The 26,211-nt window shown below is 37.1% G+C and overlaps 1 protein-coding gene and 2 non-coding genes across 7 annotated transcripts in view; 1 reads left to right on the forward strand and 2 right to left on the reverse strand.

Moving 5' to 3' along the window:
- Positions 1-26,211, forward strand: part of LOC145674539 (uncharacterized) — a 192,164-nt gene that overhangs the window by 1,052 nt on the left and 164,901 nt on the right. The gene's annotated exons all lie outside the window — the stretch shown is intronic.
- On the reverse strand, positions 9,766-9,837 carry TRNAD-GUC (transfer RNA aspartic acid (anticodon GUC)). The gene has a single exon. It is a non-coding gene; the product is annotated as a tRNA-Asp (tRNA).
- On the reverse strand, positions 12,013-12,084 carry TRNAD-GUC (transfer RNA aspartic acid (anticodon GUC)). Its single transcript has one exon. It is a non-coding gene; the product is annotated as a tRNA-Asp (tRNA).

Consider the following 26,211-nt stretch of genomic DNA (forward strand, 5'->3'; position numbering starts at 1 on the left):
TGAATAGAACTATTTTTCTTAACATGTCCATCTGTGGGGTCTGGAGAAAAATAATCTCAAAATTGGGTGGATTGAGCGTCCTCAAAGGTCTATTAGACATGTATCCTCACATGGTGAACTTTCACGTGGTCATGAGAGATAGTTCTTTGTCAATTCACACTGGGAATAAGCGTGCACAGGATTTGGGTGTGTTGAAGTTCAAAGCAAGATATAAGTATTCTGCGAATCATTTCTTCGACAGTGAGACACCCATCTGAAATGCGGAACTAAATAATTCGAAGAGATTGCCAACGAGGGAGGGGGATGGGCTCAGACGACATAACATTATTATATTAAGATCTAAAAAGTTTTTGCTTTTTAGAAGTAAGCAAAAACTTATCCTAAATACGCCAATGCTATCAAGCTTATGAAGGTAGCGTGAATGAGGGACAAAAATGACAGCACTGTACATCGTATATAATTATAATACGAATGGGAAGAACTATTCAAACCAAAATATAACAACAACAACGAAAATATAAAACGACTGGAAATAACAAAACGAAACTTAGCTACAATCCGGCAACACTGTACCATGACTGTACTCTCAGATGTTCTGCGTATAGTCATAAAATAAAAAAAATGACTTTCCTTGTTCTTTCCGCGTACTCTTCACGTTTTAAATTCAGTCATTTTTATACTGTACAGTTGATTTTTTACATTTGAAGTGTATAGAAAATTAAGAATTTTAATTTTATCTGTATTTTTCTAGTTGTGGGAACCAGGGTGGATTGATTTAAATCAGTTTGATTTAAATCAAATTCCGAAATAAAATAATTTAAAGTGAAAAAAAAAGTAAAATCCCGTTACTGTTCTGTTATTTCGGTTATGGGAGACTCAAATGTACAGTATGTACAGCATAGTATGAAAAAAAGTGTCATGCACTGGATGATTAGGGAAAATCCCGTTTTGAACGGGTAAGAGAGCAATCCTGCTTTCTTCTCTTTGTAACAATGGGTTTGGGTTTTTAAATCGTTAACTATTCCAATGGAGAAATAATCATCGACATTTAAGACGAAAATTCTTTCGTGTGCGCGTTAGCTTGTTTGTTCCCAGATAATAGAGTGTATTTAGAGGGGTCCTATTCCCTCTCCGATTTTTTAAAAAGATTTATAACTTTAGGCGAAATTTATGTATTTCGTGCATTAAGCTAGTTCCATTTTTTAAAAAATATACCCCTGCCAAATATTAGTAACTTTTGTGAAAAAAATGTGTCATTTTGATAAACGTTGCTATACTTTTTCCTTAATGCTTAACCTTTTAAATTATATTACCTATTTTTATTCTGTTAAAAATCAAATCTTCATTATTCGATTAAAAAAGTACCAATAAACCTTTTTACTTTTTTTTTTCCAAAACTGGAGGCATTATAGAACATGTTACATATGCTTTCACGCCTTTCTGCGTCGGGACATAGTGCGTGATGACGTCATAAATTTAAAAAGATTTTTTGTTATGCCTATTGTTGTTCTTTTTTTTTTTTTTTTTTTTTTTGGCCGGGCTTACATTTTGCATTCAAAAGACTGAAATTTTGCACACTCGTTTAGTGCACCTCTTAGCATTTTCAGATTTCTGCATGGAAACAGGGGGATCCAGAGAGAAAAATGTTAAAAAAAGGATATTTTTAACAAAATAGCTTTTTTTCGCGATTCAGATAGAGACATATGAATGGTACCGTTTGAAAGGCTGTTCTATGCTGAAGAGAATGATGTACGAACCATGATCCTAGGATAAATAGGGATGTTTCAGGAAACTGTTACCTGAGATCCTGTTTTATACGGGAATCTGGGGTATTTGGGGAATATTATTTTGCGCGGGCTTACTTTTGCACCTAGAAGATTGAAATTTTGCACATTTATTCAATGCACCGCTTAGTATTTTTCAGTGTTTCAGATCTCTACCTTAAAATAGGGGGTTGGTCCAAAGGGGTAAAAAGTTAAAAAGGATATTTTTAACAGAAAATCACTTTTTTTGTGATTTTTCCGCCCGAGATACAGGATGGAGACATTTGAATGGTACGGTTGAAAATCTCTTTTATTCTGAAGAGAATAATGTACAAATCACGACCCTAGGATAAATAGGGATGTCTGAGGAAATTTTTGTGTCGCATGCGGGTAATCTGGGACATTGTGGGGATGTTCTTAACTCATTGTTAAATATTTTCCTCGCCCTTACTATTCAAGATAGCTTGAAATTTTATATACACATTTAGTACATCTCTTAGTATTTCCCAGTTGATTTTGAGATATGTGCATTAACAACACAAGGGAGTCCAGAGGGAATCAAAATTTAAAAAAACGACAGAAAAATACAATTTTCTCTCAAAATTTCCCGCTTCACGGACACGATAGGGAAATGTGAATGTTACAGTTTCAAAGGCTGTTCTATTCTGAAGAGGATGAGGTATGATCCATGATCCTAGGATAAATAGGGATGATGATGTAGCTGCTTGACTGAAAGTATATAATTTACCTTTAAAAAAAGCCGTAATTTAAAAGGGTTAAGAAGCATTGTTTGGGATTGATATAGGTTAACAATTGGGGATTAATTCAAAATTCAACCCTAATACTTTCACTTAAATGGCATAATTAGTATTTAATACTAATTCCTAATGCTTTTTCTTCAGTTCGCGACTTGTAATTTACGAGGAGAAAGATTTGATTTAAATCAAAAAAATCGATTTAAATAAAAAAAATCAACAAAAATGTTTTTTTTTTTAAAAAAAATCATGATTTTTTTCCATCCTGGTGGGAATTTAATAAAAATAGTAGTATGGCAGCGATGTGTAGTTATCGAATAATTACCTACTTGTGTTGTTTTTTCTTGGCTGGAAAGCTCATCCCAGGTTCTTATAACGACGAAACATTCTTACTCCCACAATTTTTTTTTTTATATTTATATCTGAATAACTATTCTTGCAAACTTTATATATATATATATATATATATATATATATATATATATATATATATATATATATATATATATAAGGCTAGTCGTTTCTCTATTTCCTGAATTAATTTCTCATTGTCTTCATCAATAAAGACATACATGTATTGGCTTCCGTTGCAAACACTTCTTTTCACGCGCTACATACGGAACGAACTGTTACCTGAAAAAAATTGTAAACATTTATTTTTTATCTGTATGCTTGGAGGTGCCTCGGCAACTTTTCTGTCGCCGTCGCCGCAGTGGACGGACTCCCATAAGACTCAATGCATTTTTAGATGTTGCGGAACTGTTCCGTCGCCCTGCTTGGCAATGCTTCGGCAACTTTTCTGTCGCTGTCGCATCAGTGAGCGGACTTTCATAAGACTCAATGCATTTAGCCTGAGCAACAAGATAGTTACCCGAAAAATGTTGCCAGTGATCGGTAGCCCTTAATCTCTTGATCCGCCCTACCGATCTCTATCAAATTTTCAACGTAGATGCGATTCTGGCCTGGGAGTGTTTTTAGCTATTTACTTTGACGGTAGAACTTAGGGTAGGGGGACAGAAAAAAATAAATAAAACTTAATAACTCTTGAACTACCCGACCGATCTTGATCAAATTTTCAATGTAGATGAGATTCGAGACTGGCATGATTTTTATCATTTCACTTTGACGAGCAACGTAAGGGAGGGGGTGGAGGGGAGATACACAAAAATTAATAAATATAAAAATAAAAGTGACTATGTTCGTGAATTAGTAACTTTTGAATCACCCAATCGATCTCAATCAAATTTTCAACAGATATGAAATTCAAACCTGACAATTTTTTTATCATTTCATTTTGACAGTGCATCTTAGGGGAGAGGGAGGGAAGGAGGGGAAATATATGAAAATGAATAAAACTTAATAACTCTTGAATCACCCGACCGATCTCGATCAGACTTTCAACATAGATAAGGTTGGGTCCTGAGATGTTTTCTTCGTTTCACTTTTAGAGTGCAACGAAGGGTTGGGGGATACGGGAGATATATGTAAAAAAATAAATAAAAGTGACTTTCTTTGTGACTTCTTTACGCTTTAACCACAGGACAGATCTTAATCACATTTTCAATATGGATGAAGTTCGGACCTGATGTTTTTTTTTTTTTTTTTTTTTTTTTTTTATCATATCACTTTGACGGTAGAGCTTAGGGAAGGGGACAGATATATAAAAATAAATAACACTTAATAACTTTTGAACCACCCAATCCATCTCGATCAAATTTTCAACATATATGAGGTTCGGGCCTGGGATGGTACTTATATATTCACTTTGACGATAGAACTTAGGGGAGGAGGTAGGAGGGGAGAAATATAAAAATAAATAAAACTTAATAACTCATGAACTACCGGACCGATCTTGATGAAATTTTCAACCTAGATGAAGTTCGAACATGAGATGTTTTTTGTCATATCACTTTCACGATCTAACTTAAAGGAGGGGAAATACATTTACAAATAATCGAAACTGACCGATATTAATGTCGAATCTAGTTTTTGAGGTCGCTGAGATGAACAGTGACACTTTTGATGACATTTTAATCCAAATTCAGCCCCGCAAAAATGATGGGAGGAATCAAAATGACCAATATCAGTGACGGATTCAGACTTTTCGGGGTCACTGAGATAAACAAGGACACTTCCGATGCCATGGCCGGCAACATGGGGAGGAGAGAGGATATATAAAAATCATCGAAAATGACCAATATCGACGAGCGCTTTTGTAATAGTAAAAACTGATAGCCTAACGAAACATATTACTATTTTTTCTTAATTTAACCCAGCGAAGCGGGTAATTGGTTCTGGTAGATAAATGTATTTTAAACAAGATATAGAAAAAAAAGCATTCTTCAAGAATAAAACAAATGAAATCTTTGGTTTATATCTCACACTTAGGTTTTCTAGACTAAAGGAGTCGGTGATGATGAGAAATGAATGAACGAAGAAAGTGGGAAAAAGTGGAGAACCCCGAAAAAACCCACGCACACGGTGTTTGTTCCCCAAAAACCTCATGTACCAAAGAAGAATGCTTTATCACTGAACCACCGCGGCCCAAGAAAAAAATAAATAGGAAAAAATAATTATGTTTTTAAGAAAATTACTTCTCTACTTTTAAAAATATTTCAGCATGACGAATAAGAAAAGCTTGAAGTGTGTTTTGATACAATCAATTTAGATTACAAATAATATGAGAGCGCTTCCCATTTTTTATTTTTTTTTTATTTTATTTTATTTTTATTTATTTTTTTTTTGTCCTGAGCTATGCGTAAATAGATTTTTAAAAGTAATGTTATTAAAAAAATATTTTTTTTACTTTTTGGTACGTACGATATATTTTTTTTTAAAGGAAATAATAATTTTTTATGGTTACTGCGCGCCTGGAAAACCTAAAAATTCAGGGAATTTCAAATCGACTGGAAAATTCAGGGAATTCTTAAAATTTTCTGGATAAAAGTATAAGGTAAAATGTTTGCTTTCGTATATTGCATTAGCATCCATCTCAGATCACGTTTTTATTTGCCTAGAGATTTGCACCTCACAAACCTATAACCGTACCGAATTCCAGTTCAAAATATCAAGTTTCATGTATCTTAACTTTCGGGATTCCCAGGTTTGAACATTTTATGATAATAAACGTTATTCCCACACGGCTGGCCTCGTACCTAATAAACCTGCAAGCATGTCGAATTTTAGTTCAAATACCAAGTTTCTTTCCCTGTCCAATTTTCAATAATCATTCCGTAGTGATACCCTCTCGTACGTTAAAAAGGCAAGTTTTTACTTTGACTCGGACAGTGACCGTAACCGATTCATCTGACCCGGTTGTCGGAGCAGTTTAGGAAGTTGCAGCACCCGATCATGACGTAATGTCTCGTGGTGTTATCATGGGGAGTAAGGGTGGAATAAAACAGGCCGTCCGGGGCTTTTAACTCCATTCACTCAGCTATGTTTCGTAATCTGAGTAAATCATGTTTTTTATCAATAAGGTTGTGTGAAAAGTGACTATAGGGATTTAGGATTTAGATTACTGGGCTTTCGGTATCTAAGGGCAGTTAGCCCTTCACGTTTTAATGATGTCCCTCGGCGGAGGATGAAGGATGACGTCCCTCGGCAAGCACACAATCCAGGGAAAGAGAAGGAAGAAAGGATTGAGGAAGGAAGGAAGCGGCCTGGGACGTATAAGTTAGGTGCCACCCCGGCATTTGCCTGATGTGAATGAGGAAAACCCAGGAAAACCTCATTCAGGGTGGCTGACCTGAAAAAACGTTTTACACTTTTTCGACCGAGTGCTCCCATTTGGAATCGAACTTGGGATCGCTCGCACCGAAGGCGAGAGCGTTAGCGACTACACTACGCAGGACCACGAAAAGTGATTATATACCATGTGACAGCACTAAAGGTACAAACAGTTCCAACAAGTGACTGAGGCACAAACAGTTCCACCCTATAAGAACCGACTGAAGTCAGTGTCCGAGTCAAAGTAAAATCTTATCGTTACAAATCCTATGAACTTTCCAAATTTCAATTTTTAGCTTAAGCGGTTTGGCCTGGACGTCAATAATTGTGACATGCCGAGTAATCCCTACGTTCCTCTGAGGAATCCCTCGCAGACAACTTGCGAAGGTTTGAAACCAGGGTTGGACCCATCTGAAAAAAACTCACTTTAAAACCCTCCTGGGTTTTTGAGCTATTTGTTAGTATATTATAGATACAACTAAGGTGATAATATTGTAAGTGATTTTTGTCAGATTTTAGACTTTCCTTGGGCGAATTAGAGGCTTTCGCGTTAAGGTATACAACAACATTCAACATAAGACCTTTATAAAGTTCTGAATGCACTAAATGAATTTTAAAAAAAACTTACCTTAGCTTAAGATAGTTATAGAACAAATTAATTTATGGATTATGCGTATAGCCTTTTGAAGTAAAATAAACAATTTTGTACTTTAGAAAATACTTTCCGTGAATAATGTGCTCGTCCACTCGACGACACCGAGGGACGTTATCACTCATACGTTTTACGGGTTTAAGGTCATAGGTACCGGTACTAATAGTACATATGTAAATATATTAGTAAAACTATTGGTATTATTTCTTACCTTTGACGTAAAACAGAAGTTTCTGCAACTAAAATTTGGTTTTCCAACAACAACAGTTTAGTTCAGTCATTTGTTTCCACTTTTCAAATAAGCATTCTGTAGAATCAACACCAGCAATAGCGTAAAAGTTCTTGTCAAATTTAAGAAGCTTAATGCTCGGGGTTCCGAAGACTATGTAACGCTTACTATTTCAAGTGCTGAGTTCAAATGTCCGTACTAGTGGAAGTTTTGATGTACACGCCGTGAAAGAAGTGCTCGGAAATTCCCGAATTAAACGCAGAACGATCGGAAATGAATACTTCAACAATAAAACTATTTATTTTACGCTGGAAGATGTTAATTTCATATAAGACATTTTGAAACATTTATTTATTTCATACAACATGAATTGTATCTTTGTTTTAAATTAATAGACCCCTTCTGGTATTCATATTTGGCAACCGTCAGTTACGCTTCTGGATGACTTGATCTACATTTGTTCGTTTGTCTGCCGAGCTCCTTCATGGCTAAGCGGTTAGTGTACGCGTCTTCGGCGTGCTAGACCCGGGTTTGCTTCCCGGAGGGAACTCATGGGGTTCGGATTCCACGTTAATCAGTAGGTCCCGTCTCATATAGGGACGTTAAATACAAAATCAACTCAACTCGTTTGTCTGGCTCTACCACACACACTACAGGGTACAACTTTCAGCCTTTTAAGTTAAAATTTTCAGAGTACAAGCACGAGACACACTAAATTTCCTGTGTATATTTTGGCGGTGGAAGCACGAGATATGCTAAATTTGCTGTGTAGATTTTCTCGGCGATCGAATGTAAAATTTCAAATGGCGGCCATTTTTTCAAAACAGTAGTGAGTAGAAAATTGTTGCAAGTTGTGACAATGACAATCTTGAAATATACATCACATTTTAACACTTTTACCCCAAAGACATTGAAATATTTCGAACAGAAAAACGATTAAATCCAATTAAACCCGAAAATACCCATATGGGCCCAGGTGGGTTGGGCTTCTTCAAAAAAGCCCGGTTTTTTTAAAATCCTGTTTGAAACATTCATTTTTCAATCAAGCAGGTATGATTTCGGGTGTCATGTTCTAAACCGCACTCTCTACGTTGCGTTGTTATCGAATTACAGCCCTCTGAAGTTCATTTTTCCATGCTTTCGGCACCTCATATCGCCGAAACTATCCCTCACTGATCAAAGTTCCCCAGGACGTTTTTGCTGGTTTCGGTGCCGGGAATCAGTTCTCGAAGTTTGTTCAAATAGTTTGAATATAATAGTGATTGTTTTAGTATTTCATTTGATGAAAATTTAAATAAAGTAAGCCAAACTGAACAAATGGACTTTATAGTTAGATTTTGTAGTAACAAGGAAGATCAGGTTGTTAGTAAGTATTTTGGATCATCGGTCTTAGGACGTTCTACAATAACATTTAATAGTCTCGTTTAAAGGTAAACTTCAGTCTTTTCACTTGAGACGTCTTTTGCAGGTCTTCGTTGATGGACGAAATGGTAATGTTAAGTTTTTTTAGGGAACTTAAGGATATAGATGGTTTTCCAGTTATCTTGGAGTTTGTAACACGTGGTCTACACAGCGTGACTAAAACTGCTATAAAAGCTACCGAGTGGAATTATCGTAGACTTTCTAAGAGTTTAATATAATGTATTTAAAAGCACACCAGCAAGAAGAGCAGATTGTGTTCTTTACTAGTTCAACAAAATTTCCAAAGGAATTTTATGCTATACGTTAGGTTGGAAAGATGAAGTTGCTGTTAGAGCATTATAAATTCTTAAAAACTTAATAAGTGTGTTGAAATACCTAAGAGAGAGAAGAAAGAACGAAAATCTTCCTGCTACGAAAATATATCCTAACTATTATTATATTCCCAAAATCATTAAACGATGAAAAGTTTAAAATTATTAAACACTCATATACATCGTGATTTCTCCTTGTGAAAATTCTATTTAAGATCAAGATTAACAATACGATACAACCACGAAAAACAACACGTCCTACGCAAATGGATTTTTCAGTGGCATCAAAACATAAAAACCTTCAAAGTGATAATATCATGCTTATTCAAGGTGATGGTGTCAAAACATATAAGTTAAAATCTTTCAAGGTGTCTATTTTAAATTGAAAAAACATATTTTCCAGCATAAACAGTGCCTTGCTAAAACTAAAACAGTTTTTAGTGATACTATAAAACCAGGCATTTTAAAACAATTATCATCTTTTTTTCGACCTACACCTGCTAAGAGTGTGGTATGGTACATTTATTCTGCGTCCAGAGGAACCACCCAGGACTGACAGCGGTGATGGAAGGCCTGTGTTTGTGAGTATAAGCTTTGCGCTGATGAACTTTTGCATGACATAAATGTCGTGAAAGGAGGACTACGTGACATTATAAACACACGAGAGTATCAGGGATTTTTCCTTGATAGACCCCTACCATTGTACTACTTATATTCCACATCATGATTTTGTAAATATTGTTTGTATCTATATCGTTTGCATTTATGGTGACGGTTTTAATAAATACCACAAATATATGACACTTGTCATTTTATTAGCATTCTGATTACTTAAAGTGACAATTGATTTTTGCTATATTCAGTAACATAATTTAGTATCATATTATTTAGTAATATATTATGGCTCCCCGGCGGGGAATCGAACCCCGGTCTGCCGCGTGACAGGCGGGGATACTAACCACTATACTACCGAGGACGGTACACATTAATTGCCATTGCTACTCGCGTCTCCATTTTTTTTTCTTAACACCCGTATACAAGCTCCTTTTGCTCACGACTGGCAACCTCATGCAGTTTCTCCCGAATCATTTGTCTTCCAGGTCAACTTATGGTACCTTGGCCAGGAATAAACTACGTCTCACTAATATATATATATATATATTCCTTCTGTCCTACTTAATGGCAAATTCACTCTTCATTTCTATACTTCTTCTACTATAACGGAATCTTTCGCTATCCACGACCATACTTCCGTACACAGCACACACAATAATAGTAAACATGATCATAGTAAAAAAAATAATTAAAAAAAATAAATAAATCAATAAATAAATAAAAATGAAATAAGGGGCTCGTCTCTTACAATTTTTTTTCTCTCTTTTCTTTTAGCATCCTCTTCCTTCTGGTTATACCCGGTGTTGTAGCTGGCGACTTTATTCCCATATCTTTATACATTGCAATCCCCCTCATCTTTTTCTTCTGTATCATTGGTGGCTTCTTTTACATCAAGTTTTTTTTAACTCATAAATTTCGTCGCTCCTTTACCCACCCAACGCCTACCCGCCACACTTACACCGTATCTTACACACCTCCCGCTGCTCCTAACCCAACCTATCTTCCTCTTTTTCATACCAATAATGTCACACACCCCGGAATCTCCGTATCTCCCTAAAGATTGATTAGGTGCCTTCTTCATTTCAGTACGCCATTATACGTATTTTTACGTTATCCCGTTTGTTCCTTGTACGTTCCTTTTGCAATAGCATTACTCTTCTTCCTACTTTTCTCTTCTCCCTTTTTTCTTTCTTTTAGTCCTTTTTTTTTTTAAAAAAAATGTTTTCACAATGGTCTTTAACAAGTAATTCAGTGCCTCCTGTCATGTAATTTCTTTTCCGCATCCGGCCTATTTTCACAAACGCACCTGGGCTACCCATCATCTTGCTACCCGTTTCCATGGATGATGCCTACCAAGTCGCAGTTTCCTTTTCTGGATGAAAGACCTCTCGACTTCCAGACCACAAGATGTTGTCCATTTTGGCTCAAGGATCAAGCCTTCCAGATAGCAGACTTCCAGGGGATAGCCCTTGACTCTCGACGTGCTGCACCACCACGATCAGGATTTCCCGAGTTCCAGCCTTCCCGGATACACCATTGGGATCACGCTCGACATCTACACGGATCCAGCAGTTTTAGTGATTTTTTTTCTCGTGTGTGTGTTTACTAGTGCCTCCTTCCTCTAGTGTTTTTTTTTCTTTCTTTTGTGCACCAGCCCCATGGTTATAAAAGTCAAACGATGAAAAATTTTAAGGGATTCCATGTCACTGGTTCTCATGAACAGTTGACCATTGTACTTTATTAAAAGGGGGATTATTATATTCCCAAAATCATTAAACGATGAAAAGTTTAAAATTATTAAACACTCATATACATCGTGATTTCTCCTTGTGAAAATTCTATTTAAGATCAAGATTAACAATACGATACAACCACGAAAAACAACACGTCCTACGCAAATGGATTTTTCAGTGGCATCAAAACATAAAAACCTTCAAAGTGATAATATCATGCTTATTCAAGGTGATGGTGTCAAAACATATAAGTTAAAATCTTTCAAGGTGTCTATTTTAAATTGAAAAAACATATTTTCCAGCATAAACAGTGCCTTGCTAAAACTAAAACAGTTTTTAGTGATACTATAAAACCAGGCATTTTAAAACAATTATCATCTTTTTTTCGACCTACACCTGCTAAGAGTGTGGTATGGTACATTTATTCTGCGTCCAGAGGAACCACCCAGGACTGACAGCGGTGATGGAAGGCCTGTGTTTGTGAGTATAAGCTTTGCGCTGATGAACTTTTGCATGACATAAATGTCGTGAAAGGAGGACTACGTGACATTATAAACACACGAGAGTATCAGGGATTTTTCCTTGATAGACCCCTACCATTGTACTACTTATATTCCACATCATGATTTTGTAAATATTGTTTGTATCTATATCGTTTGCATTTATGGTGACGGTTTTAATAAATACCACAAATATATGACACTTGTCATTTTATTAGCATTCTGATTACTTAAAGTGACAATTGATTTTTGCTATATTCAGTAACATAATTTAGTATCATATTATTTAGTAATATATTATGGCTCCCCGGCGGGGAATCGAACCCCGGTCTGCCGCGTGACAGGCGGGGATACTAACCACTATACTACCGAGGACGGTACACATTAATTGCCATTGCTACTCGCGTCTCCATTTTTTTTTCTTAACACCCGTATACAAGCTCCTTTTGCTCACGACTGGCAACCTCATGCAGTTTCTCCCGAATCATTTGTCTTCCAGGTCAACTTATGGTACCTTGGCCAGGAATAAACTACGTCTCACTAATATATATATATATATATTCCTTCTGTCCTACTTAATGGCAAATTCACTCTTCATTTCTATACTTCTTCTACTATAACGGAATCTTTCGCTATCCACGACCATACTTCCGTACACAGCACACACAATAATAGTAAACATGATCATAGTAAAAAAAATAATTAAAAAAAAAAATAAATCAATAAATAAATAAAAATGAAATAAGGGGCTCGTCTCTTACAATTTTTTTTCTCTCTTTTCTTTTAGCATCCTCTTCCTTCTGGTTATACCCGGTGTTGTAGCTGGCGACTTTATTCCCATATCTTTATACATTGCAATCCCCCTCATCTTTTTCTTCTGTATCATTGGTGGCTTCTTTTACATCAAGTTTTTTTTAACTCATAAATTTCGTCGCTCCTTTACCCACCCAACGCCTACCCGCCACACTTACACCGTATCTTACACACCTCCCGCTGCTCCTAACCCAACCTATCTTCCTCTTTTTCATACCAATAATGTCACACACCCCGGAATCTCCGTATCTCCCTAAAGATTGATTAGGTGCCTTCTTCATTTCAGTACGCCATTATACGTATTTTTACGTTATCCCGTTTGTTCCTTGTACGTTCCTTTTGCAATAGCATTACTCTTCTTCCTACTTTTCTCTTCTCCCTTTTTTCTTTCTTTTAGTCCTTTTTTTTTAAAAAAAATGTTTTCACAATGGTCTTTAACAAGTAATTCAGTGCCTCCTGTCATGTAATTTCTTTTCCGCATCCGGCCTATTTTCACAAACGCACCTGGGCTACCCATCATCTTGCTACCCGTTTCCATGGATGATGCCTACCAAGTCGCAGTTTCCTTTTCTGGATGAAAGACCTCTCGACTTCCAGACCACAAGATGTTGTCCATTTTGGCTCAAGGATCAAGCCTTCCAGATAGCAGACTTCCAGGGGATAGCCCTTGACTCTCGACGTGCTGCACCACCACGATCAGGATTTCCCGAGTTCCAGCCTTCCCGGATACACCATTGGGATCACGCTCGACATCTACACGGATCCAGCAGTTTTAGTGATTTTTTTTCTCGTGTGTGTGTTTACTAGTGCCTCCTTCCTCTAGTGTTTTTTTTTCTTTCTTTTGTGCACCAGCCCCATGGTTATAAAAGTCAAACGATGAAAAATTTTAAGGGATTCCATGTCACTGGTTCTCATGAACAGTTGACCATTGTACTTTATTAAAAGGGGGATTATTATATTCCCAAAATCATTAAACGATGAAAAGTTTAAAATTATTAAACACTCATATACATCGTGATTTCTCCTTGTGAAAATTCTATTTAAGATCAAGATTAACAATACGATACAACCACGAAAAACAACACGTCCTACGCAAACGGATTTTTCAGTGGCATCAAAACATAAAAACCTTCAAAGTGATAATATCATGCTTATTCAAGGTGATGGTGTCAAAACATATAAGTTAAAATCTTTCAAGGTGTCTATTTTAAATTGAAAAAACATTTTCCAGCATAAACAGTGCCTTGCTAAAACTAAAACAGTTTTTAGTGATACTATAAAACCAGGCATTTTAAAACAATTATCATCTTTTTTTCGACCTACACCTGCTAAGAGTGTGGTATGGTACATTTATTCTGCGTCCAGAGGAACCACCCAGGACTGACAGCGGTGATGGAAGGCCTGTGTTTGTGAGTATAAGCTTTGCGCTGATGAACTTTTGCATGACATAAATGTCGTGAAAGGAGGACTACGTGACATTATAAACACACGAGAGTATCAGGGATTTCTCCTTGATAGACCCCTACCATTGTACTACTTCTATTTCACATCATGATTTTGTAAATATTGTTTGTATCTATATCGTTTGCATTTATGGTGACGGTTTTAATAAATACCACAAATATATGACACTTGTCATTTTATTAGCATTCTGATTACTTAAAGTGACAATTGATTGTTGCTATATTCAATAACATAATTTAGTATCATATTATTTAGTAACATATTACTATCAACATGAACTGCAGTGCATGGCAGCCAAGTTCCGCGAAGAAAATGAAAACTGGCCTGCACTGCCGTAAGCATATTATACACGAACAAGAGTTTGGGTAAAATCGCTGATTTCGAGGCTTTGTAAAAACGATCCTATTAAGGGTAGAAACATGAAATTTAGAATTTAAGGAGATATCCGAGAGATGTACTCATATGCCAAATCCCACATTCCCACCCTCAACCATATTCCAGTACTGGACCCCTAAAATATGCAGTTTTCAGACTCACTGACTCACTCATCAAATTGATTAGGTACTTCCCAAAGGGACAGAGACGTCAAACTCTGCACGAAGGTACTTTATAATAACTTGAGTATGAAAAAAGTCCGAAATCTGAGGAATGTGCTATGGGGAATTTTTTTATGGGCAAGAAACTGTATTTAGCCTAGCTAGAAATTGTTTCACTCACTCATTCATCAATTTGGTTACGTACTTCCCAATGAGATAGAAACTTAAAACTTTGCATAAAGGTACCCTATAATGATTGAGTATGGAAAAGGTCCGAAATTTGAGGAATATTCTATGGGAAATTTTTTATAGGGAAAAAACTGTCCTTAACCAAGCAAGAAATCGTTTCACTCACTCACTCATCAAATTGATTATTTAATTCCCAATGAGATAGAAACGTGAAACTTTGGAAAAAGGTACCCTATAATGACGTGAGTATGGAAAAAGTCTAAAATTTGAGGAATGTGCTATGGGAAATTTTTTATGGGTAAAAACTGTCCTTAGCCAGGAAAAAAAATCGTTTCACTCACTCACTCATCAAATTGATTAGGTACTTCCCAATGAGATAGAAACTTTAAACTTTGCATAAAATTACCCTATAATGACTTGAGTATGGAAAACGTCAGAAATCTGAGGAATGTGCTATGGGGAATTTTTTATGGGCAAGAAACTGTCTTTAGCCTAGCAAGAAATTGTTTCACTCACTCACTCATCAAATTGGTTACGTACTTCCCAATGAGATAGAAACTTGAAACTTTTTTGCATAAAGGTACCCTATAATGACTTGAATATGGAAAAAGTCCGAAATGTAAGGAAGTGCAATGGGAGTTTTTTCATGGGCGAAAAACTGCCCTTAGTCAAACAAATCGGTTCATTCTCTGAATCATCAAATTGAATAGATACAGATGGTGATCAGAAAAATGGAAACACCTGTAGTTGGCAACACGTCAGATGTATGGGTTGGCAGTGGTGTCGTGGCGTCCGCAGCGCCGGACCGCTGGTGGAGGTGTGTTAGGTCGGTCTCCATACTACGTCAGGCGCAGTGAAACAGCAGTGTCCAGTGGCTGCAGCAGACGGAGGTAGTGTAAAATTGGAGACCTCTCAGATTTTCAAAGAGGGCAAATTGTTGGTGCGTGGTTATGTGGAGTGAGTGTGACGGCAGTGGCTACTGTGTTAGGTGTGTCGCGTGGGACAGTGTCGAAGGTGATGACGGCCCACACAACACACGGGAAAACCACATCGGGGAAGCGGAACAGTGGGCGGAAGAAAATCATGAGTGACAGGTCACGCCGGGTATTAAAGCGCATTGTCACGCAGAACCGTCGTGCCACTTCGGAGCAATTGACGAAGGAATTCAATCAACACCTCCCCCACCCTGTTTCGACAATCACAGTCCGCCGCGAATTACATGACATGAACTTACGGGGTCGTGTTGCACGGGCCAAACCGCTCATCAGGGACCATAACGCTTTCGCACGCCGCAAATGGTGCCGCGACCATGCAACTTGGACCGTTGAGGACTGGAAACGTGTGATATGGTCGGATGAGTCATCCTTCACCCTATTCCCATCCACGGGCCGTGTTTATGTATGGAGAACGCCCAAAGAAGGCTATGATCTGCAGTGTCTCCGCCCAACTGTGAAACATGGCGGCGGCTCGGTGATGCTGTGGGCCGCCATATCATGGTTTTCATTGGATCCTGTGGTCACACTTAGCGCACGAATCCCTGTCAATGATTATGTCGCAATTTTAGGAGACCACTTGCATCCTATGGTCCGGATGTTGTTCCCGGACAATGATGCCATCTTCCAGGATGATAATGCACCCATTCACACACCTGGCGTTGTTGCAGCGTGTTTTGAGGAACATCGGGATGAAGTTCAACACCTTCCCTGGCCCATCCAATCCCCAGGTCTCAACATAATTGAACATTTGTGGTCCGTCTTGGAAACACGACTCCGGCGACGATTTCCACCTCCATCCTCTCTCACAGAACTGGCCGATGCCCTGCACGAGGAATGGTGTAAAATTCCACTTGCTACTATTCACGACCTCTATGCCTCCATCCCACGTCGCATCAAGGCTGTTCTGAAGGCGAAAGGTGGCCCGACACCATATTAATCTGGTAATTTGCAATTTCGTTCAGGTGTTTCCATTTTTCTTGTCACCATCTGTACTTCCCAATGAGATATAGATGTGAAACTTTGCATAGAAGCACCCTATAATGACTCGTGTACAGAAAAAAAGTCCGAAATATGATTAATGTTCTATGGGGATTTTTATGGGCGAGAAATTGTCCTTAACCAGGAAAAAAATCGCTTCGCTCACTGTCATCAAGTTGATTAGGTACTTCCCAATGAGACAGAAACGTGAAACTCTTCATAAATGTATCTTATAATGGCTTAAGTGTGAACAAATTCCGAAATGTGAGGAATGTGCTATGGGGAATTTTTCAAGAGCGAAAAACTGTCCTTAGCAAAGCAGAAAACTTTTCATTTACTCACTTATCACATTGATTTGCTAGTTCCCAATGAGATAATGACGTGAAGCTGTGCATAGAGGTACCTTATAATGACTTGATTGTGAAAAAGGACAGTAATGTAAGGAATGTGCTATGGTAAATTTTTCATGGATCATTTTTCATGGGAAATGTAAGGAATGTGCTATGGAATTTTCTATGGGCGAAAAACTGTTCATAACCATTAGGTACTTCTTAGTGAGATAAAGATGCGAAACTCTCCATAAAGGTACCCTATAACGGCTTGAGAATGAAATTTGAGGAGTTTGCTATGGAAAATTTTTCATTGGCAAAAAAAAAAAAAAAAATCCTTACAATCAGAAGTCGGGAACGATTCCGTTCTTGAACATATCATGTGTATAGTGATAATGTTGTCAATCGTCCGAGTAGTCGAGTTGGTGCCATCCTCGCTGGTCTATTGGCTACCACGTGCGTTTTTGGTGTATGTGGTAATTGGTTCAATTCCCGGTGGAAGAGCCTTTGGAATCTTAACTCTCCTCGATATTTCTGTGTTCGTGTCCCTGTAGTTCTAGCTTAATAGAAAAACGAGCTAAGGTCACTGAGAAAAATCCGTTATTCGGACAGCGGTATAGTGTACAAATATACGGGATCTTTATGTGTACTACAGAAATCAACACTTAACATACGTTATCCATATGCTATATACGTACTGCCCTCTTTCCCGCTTAGATATTACACAATGTCGTTGCAGAATGTCTGACATCTAACAGTCTTCCGTACATTACGTACGTCAGCTATAAGTTACATACGGCCATCTGTATGTGACATCATGACCGCCTCCATACAGTTCTTTCGTTCGTGCGGAAAGTACGTTTATTCGGAAAACTTATACGGAAAGTATGTTAAAATATACTTTTTCAGTTATACGTTTAGTATACGTTAGGTACAAAAACTACAGGATTTACACATGTAAGCAATGTTTTTACGTACGCCACATACATTTTTTCTCAGTGTGCGAGTAAAATAAGTGAAAGCTATTAATAAGTAGTTAAGCAAGTTAATGAGGCACGTTCTGTGAATCAGTTAACTTTTAAAAACGTGGGCTAAGACACGTATATACTGCCGTAAATTTCGTGGTTGAAAACCCAGACAAGGAAAACCAATATTTTTTTTTCTTTTCTCGGTGAAGATTTTTCCTTTATTGCAGTCGTTGGTATTAAATAGATATTGAAATTAATTGGATAAATAAGATAATGTTGAGGTGAGAAGATTTGAAATTAATGAATTTTTGGAAGAAATAAGAAATCCAATTTTTCGAGATTATGTGAGAGTAGCAACAAAATGTAACCGATTTCGTAAATATATTTGTACCAGAGTTATATTATAGTTACCACAATCGTTATGTAAAAATGTTCTTGATGCTTCGTGTCTCTATCTGTGAACAGTGTGTGAATCTCTTACGTATCAGCCTTTTCATCAACAGTAAATTTCGTACCTTTGCTCTTCGTATTTCTTGAATTTGCCATCCTAGGGGTTCGCCCCCACACACACACCCTTTGCTCGGCCTACTTCCTCACATCTCTTAAGCTCACAATCCCCGAATTTCAAGTTTCTTTTCCTATTTCAACTATCTAAAAGATAAGATTTTGTATTCCAGGAAAACGCCTATTTAAATAACATGGGGATTTCTTCATCTCCCTTTAGACTTTTTAAAAATTAAAAATATTCACTTTTAGCAATTTTCCTGTAGGTTATTCCCGGGAGGCTACAATCGTGCCAAATTTCATCATTCTGATCCTGCCGGAAGTGCCTAAACATTTTGGGGTGTAGAAGACGTCCAATATAAATAACGTACGAAAGGTTTTTCTGTTCCCCATAAAACCACTCTACAGTTGGAATTTTTTATTTTTACTGACTTACTTAGGTAATACTAACGAAAACGTTCAAGCATACCGAATTTCACGTTTGTATTCCAATTCCAAGTACCTAAAATATGAGATTACAAGTCCAAAAAAGGCTTATTTAAATAGCATGGGGAATTTCTTTAGACTCTCTAAAAATTAAAATATTCACTTTTGACAATTTTTCGGTCCGTTAGTTCTGAAAAGCTACAATCATGTCAAATTTAATCATTGTAGCCCTACAGGAAGTGCCCTATAATTTTGCGGTGTAAAAGGTGTCCCATATAAATACCATGGGAAAGATTTTTCAGTTCCCCATAAAACCACTCTAAAGTTGGAATTGTTTATTTTTACTGATTTACTTAGGTAATACTAACAAAAAACGTACAAGCATATCGAATTTCAATTTTTTATTCCAATTCCAAGTTCCTAGAACATGAGATTATAGGTCCAAAAAAAGACCCATTTAAATAGCATGGGAAAAATTCTTCATCCCCCTTCATCATTTCAACTTTCCACGTCAACCGGAAGCAGCCCTTTAATTTATGTCAGTTTATGTAGTTTTATATACAATTAGGATATGTTGGTGGCAAATATAATTAAGATTACAGTAGAGCGTCGATTATCCGAAGTAATTGGGGGACATGGGTGTTCGGAAAACTGGTTTGTTCGGTTAATCGAACTGTACATGTTGAAACACAGCGACTGGCGGCGTGGCCGGTCAGCAGCGCCTTATGAAGGCCCCATTAGAAGCAATGGTCCACCAGCGGTGGCTGAGTGCGGCGACTACTGTGGGAAACTTGGTTTGGGAGTGAGGGGGATGATGGACGGTAGGGTGGGAGAGTAACTGGTGCGAGCGAGTACACAGTTCGGTTAAGCGGTCGTTCGGTTGACCGACGTTCGGATAATCGACGCTCTACTGTACTAGCTATTTGAAAGGCGTATATCATTGTAAAAAAAAAAAAAAAAAAAAAAAAAAAACCGAGACAGTATGAAACTGCGCGTCATGTAATCAACTCAGTAATTTCGCAGTGTGGACAGCTATGTCTAGTGATGTAGCAGCGAGGATTCAGCATCCAGGGTTTTGGGCCCTGTTGATCCTCTTCGTATTTAGGTAATGAAAAATGAGATATTAGCGATCGTGATTTTGTAGTTCGGGGAAAAGAATTAGAATCACGTTTGGACATAACTCTCTGACGGATATTAATAGAATAAATCCTTCCCGCTGTTCTAGTGGCTAGCATGTGCGCCTTTCTTGTACAGGGTCTTGGGTTCGATTCCCAGTGGGATAGCCCTTGGGAACTAATGTTATGTGTGACACATTATGACTCCTTTAAAAATGTACAATTTTAAATTTAAATCCAGCAATATATCACAATTGAGAATCCCAATATATGACATTGACACGTTGAACTAAAAAAAGAAATGAAATATGAACAAAAACACCAGAGGTGCAAAAAGTGCAGCCAAGTTCGTCAGCCTCAAAAAGTGTTGAGATGAGGATGGATGAGCCAAGTTCCTTGGCCGCTGCATCTGAAACGAACACTGGAACTTGGCGCGAGGTGTCAAGGAAAATGATGTTAAGGAACCTTAGGGAAAGTGGTGGTGGGCGTTGTGAGTTTGGGACCACCACCAACCTTAGGAATATCAACTTTGCTAAGACGCTAATGTACATATACAGTATACTGCAGTAAGATTTGATGGTTCGAAACCCAGACAAGGAAACCTTATATTCCTTTACGAAGTGTCAAGGTAAATGATGTTAACGAGCCTTAGGGATGGTGTTTGTGAGCGGGTGGATTTGGGGGTCACCACTAGCCTTGGGGCTGAAATGTCCCGGCCGTGAAACTAGGAACTGACATCTTAATGTATTTGAATATGTTAGACACCTCGCGCCAAGCTCCAGTGTTCGTTTCAGATGCAGTGACCAAGGAAATTGGCTCATCCATCCTCATCTCAATACTTTTTGAGGCTGACGAACTTGGCTGCACTTTTTGCACCTCTGGTGATTTTGTTCATATATATAAAACTACATGAGTTGACATAAATTATTGAGCACTTCCTGTAGGGCTGCAATTATTAAATTTGTCACGATTGTAGCTTTCCGGAACTAACCCACAACAAAATTGCCAAAAGTGAATATTTTAAATTTTTGGGGGTATAAAGAGGGAATGAGGAATTTCCCTATGTTATTTAAATGGGCTTTTTTTGGACTTATAATCTCATGTTTTAGGTACTTAGAATTGGAATATAAACTTGAAATTCGGTATAATTGTACGTTTTCCTTAGCACTGACTAAGTAAACCAGTAAAAATAAAAAAAAAAAATAAAAATCCAACTTTACAGTCGTTTATAGGGAACTGAAAAATCGTTCCCATGTTATTTATATGGAACTCCTTTACACCCCGAAATTATTGAGCGCTTCTTGTAGGGCTACAATGATTAAATTTGTCATGATTGTAGCTTTTCGGGACAAACCCACGGGAAAATTGCCAAAAGTGAATATTTTTTAATTTTTAGGCGGTCTGAAGAGGGGATGAAGAACTTCCCCATGTTATTTTAAATGGGCATTTTTTGGACTTATAATCTCATGTTTTATGTGCTTAGAATTGGAATAAAAGCTTGAAATTCGGTATGCGTGTACGTTTTTGTTAGCCTCACCTAAGTGAATCATCATAAATAAAAATTTCCAAACGTAGAGTGGTTTTATGGGGAACTGAAAAATCTTCCCCATGTTATTTATATGGAACGTCTTCTACACCCCAAAATGTTTAGGTACTTCCAGCAGGATTAGAATGATGAAATTTGGCATGGCTCTACCTTTCCAGGACTAACCGAAAGGAAAGTTCCTACAAGTGAAAATTTTTAATTTTTTAGGGATCTGAAGGGGTATGGAGAAATTTCCATGCTGTTTAAATGGGCGTTTTCTTGGGATTCAAAATGTTATCTTTTAAATAGTTGGCATAGGAAAAGAAATGATAGAATTGTGGGTTCAAGAGATGCGAGGCTGAAGGCCGAGCAAAGACAGTGTGTGGGTGCGAAGCCCCCGGATGGGCAAATTCAGGAAATATGAAGAGCAAGTTCACGAAATTCACTGTTGATGCAAAGGCCGATAGATAAGGAATGCGAGACCGTAGGCCGAGTAAACTCGGGGGGCTGGGGGTGGAGCTCCTAGCTACCCAAAGACTAGTATATATATAAAATGATTCGTCCAAAATTAGCGTTTTTAAAACTGCTTGTTTGTGAAGTTGAACCATTTTTAAGAGCATTTCAGGCCGAACACCTCATGATTCCTTTCTTTTTTTCAGAATTATCAAATAATGACATCTGCAATGAATAGATTTGTTAAACATGATGTACTGTTTAAAACTACAAATGTCGCTAAGATTAATATAACAGATTCGAAGAACTTGGTTAGTGCAAAAAGTGTTAACTTCGTAAATGTCTGCAGTCATTTTGCACAAACTTATTTGAAACGACTGTTTTGAAATTTCAGTTCAACAGAAATCTGTCGTTTTGTGATCCCCATGTAGGCCTATATTGCTTGATAAATCCACTTGCCTGCTTACCAGTGACAAGTACTTTTTTACATTTGGCGAGTATAAACGCTGTGACTGCAAAATGGTCTGGCTAGTAGATTACTTGATTGGCTAGTACTTACAAGCAAGATTTTTCAAGCCCTGCTAATGTAATATGTAGAAACCCAGAAATTGCTATGAAACGACTTTGTTCTTGCCTTGAGATGTTTGTTGAAAACAAGTGGATTTCTAGAATGTTCGCTGATCCAGTAGAAAGAAACGAATAACTACCGTACTCAAGGGCAATCCAACTTAACACATTCTGGAAAAGTGTTATTGTATCTTCTGAATCAGAACTCATGTCATTCCTTAAAAAGATTTTCGTACTTTCGCATGGTAATGCTGCCGTAGAAAGAGGTTCTTCAGTAAATAAAAAATGCTTAATTGGAAATTTATCTCAAGAATCACAGTGACTGGTATGGGAAAGAATAAAGAATACTGGTAATGTTGAGAAGGTAGAAATTACAGAGGATACGATCTATTATGTGAGAAATATCCGAGCGAGATGTCGCGAAAACCGTGAGCAGAGAGAAACAGGAGGGACACGAACATGAGGAAATTATCGTGGCGGAGAAACGAAGAAGTGAACTAATGAAGAATTTGGAAGAAAAGAAGAGGAAAGTGGTTGCTGAAACGGATAAAGAAGCACTGCTATTTGAAGACCAGTGGCAGCGGTTGGACGTTAAAAGTGGGGGGGCAAGACATGATATGAATATTTGTATATCAGTGTGAGTTTTACTGGTTGTTTCTAACACTTTGTTTAACGAAAGGTTGTATAACTAATAGGATACTATCTTTTTCAGTTAAAATACCGTACATCGTATTTTATATTTTATTAAGTCAATTGACAAGAGCAACCGTATAACCCTTGGTACTCTTAAACAACGAAGGTGTAAGAAGAGATATGATTCCTTGCTTATGAATATCTTGAAATTCTGTCTGAAAAATTCTGTGATCAGATTACCGGTAGCTATTTAATAACAAATTTGCAAAACAAATAAATAGAAAGGATAATATTAATCACATAGTAATAATAATGAGGCTTGTTTTGAAAAAAGTTATATTGAAACTAGGGATTAATGAACATCTTTTATTTTTAATTCCACACATGCTTCTAAATGTATGTTATTACTCTTAGAAAGACAGTAAATACTATAAGCACATGTACAAAATTTAAAGAAGTACTTTTGCAGCTTCCCAAAACATGTTAAAATGAAATTAAAATCTTTCAGTTTTACGTTCCACAGTTAAACCGGCTAGGCTAATGAAGACGGTGATGATGAAAAGTGAATGAAATAGTGGAGGGAAGAAACTGGGAGGAAACGGAAGAACCCCGAGAAAACCCACGCATACGGTGATTGTCCACCACAAAATTCACTTGGCTTGAGCGGGGATCGAACCAAGGACCTCGCTCACCAGAGATGAATGCTCTACCGAGCCACCAAGGCCCTTCCGAAATATGTTCGTTGCCATTAGGTGCAGTTTTCACTTTCTAGGAATACATTTAAACTCAACAGTACTTAGAATCACTCCACACTCCAGTTATACAAAATAATCCTAATACCTAGAATTATGTTGAGTTCACTAAATTTAATTGTATATACACTCGTACACCCCTAAACGCATCACTTCACTCGTATATTACACTGCAAAACAGTGGAAAAGGTACAAGTTGTTTCTTATTACTCTCTTTTTAATCAATATTCCTTAATATTAGAAAGAAGAAGAAAAAAATAGAAACTGTAAATTTTTGTTCAATTAAAGAATAACTTTATGAAAGACTTTTTTTTTCTTTTGTGAAATGTTCTCTCAATTAGTTTCAAAGCGGCTGACTAATATATCGAGCCGAATAACACTGTAAGAAGAAATGAAAATACACTGGAATTGCGCTCCAATAGATTAATTTTTCAGCCATTTTCCGTGGCAATCACAACGCAATTCTTGTAGCTTTCTTAACTCCACGGGAAGACAACCAATACATACTCACGCAACAGCAAATATTATATGGCATAATTTTTTCTATGAACAAGTAATACATACAATAATTTTACATTTCCAAATGAAACTAGATATATATACATTAATGGGTCACCTCAAAAAAGTGGGGGGCAACTGCCCCCCTTTGCCCCCCTAATCGCCGCCCATGTTGAAGACCATATTCACACATTACAAAAATCTTAAACATGCATTTTTTTTGTGTGTGTTTGTTTGTGTATGTTTTATTGGTGTTATACAGTTTCATGTATGCTGGAGAGAACTGCTAGTAGACATATGAAGAGGTGCAGTCCCTTAGTGACACGTATAGTGCAGTACAAAATTTTAAGTGTGACAGTAAAAGGGTTCATTCGAACAGACGCTTGTAACAAATATAAGATTCATAAGTAAAAAACGATGTGAAACATTTTTCGTGAAGGAAAAAGAGTGTGATTATATGTAATTATTGTCATTGCCCAGCATATTGTAATGAATTTTGAGTGATAGTGAAAGTATTGAATGTTTCTTCCACTATTCTCGTTTGTGTTTACCCGACGTGGCTGACGCACTTGCTCCCTACAGACGCACCCCCTCTCTGCCGCTCGGGTGCTTCTACCTTGACTCGGTTAGATAGCATTCGTGCTTTTTAGCGGTCACTTAGCACAAGTTGGTTCGTGTTTTATGCACTGCTTTTCATGCCGTACGCCCACACTATTTTTATACTGAGCCCTCTTGAAGTCAATCTGCAAGTAGTGATGGAACTCCTCATTTAGTGCATGCTTTGCTAAAAGGAATACAAATCTCTAAGCTAACCTGTAAATGTAAAAAAATGAGTCAAAATTTGGTAGAACCGTCTACTCGAGTAATGCCTAGTAAAATCATAAAACTAAAACTTTTCAAAAAAAATATTTTGTATTAAATAATTATATGGTCGCCAAGAAAACCGTTGGAAGAAGGAAAAAAAGTAAGTTGTTTCTTTCATTACATGAATCTTTTCACATCAAAGTGTGTTCACTGAAAATATTATTTTAGGCATTTGGTGTAAAATTATGTCCTTTCTGTATAATTAAAATGCTCGAGAATTATATATAACATTTTTCTCATGTAGTAACGTTACCTGGAAATTTTACGCATTGGACCTGGAAAACCTGGAAAAATCAGGGAATTTCGTATCTCGAGATGCGCAGCAACCATGTTTTTACTTGTAAGATATTTTTACATTGTACCACGTCTCGAAATCAATCGTACTTTCACAACCTGAAAAGTAATTTACAAAGATCCCCTTCATGTTATAATGTTTTATTTTTTGGTTCCATGACGAGATAGGAAATATAATTAGCAGAGAGCAGTATTAATAACGTAATAAAAACACAGAAATATATAAAAGTAACAATAGCAAATTGTATTCTCATTCGACATACGTCGCTTTGCAAAATTTCATCTTTCCTATGACGTCGGAGAATGTTAAATTGAGGTCACAAAATCTGAGGATAACCTTGAACTAGTATACGTATCAACCATTGTGAGTTAAAAGATAAACTAAAATTTTGTCGAATGCAAGCATCGACAGGGAATTTGACATGCTCTTCAGTACCATCAGATAAGTGTTGCCTACGTAACGTAAGGTTTATTTATTTACTTTTTTTCAAATAACACTACATCTCATTCTTACTTATATTCCAATCTACACGAAAAACTAAAACTTTTAATTCTACATTTGTTATTCAGCGTTGGGCGCACGGTGGCTTAGTGGTAGA

This window comes from Thermobia domestica, chromosome 17 (genome assembly GCF_964235325.1).
Source record: "Thermobia domestica chromosome 17, izTheDome1.hap1.1, whole genome shotgun sequence".
Taxonomy (NCBI): Eukaryota; Metazoa; Arthropoda; class Insecta; order Zygentoma; family Lepismatidae; genus Thermobia; species Thermobia domestica.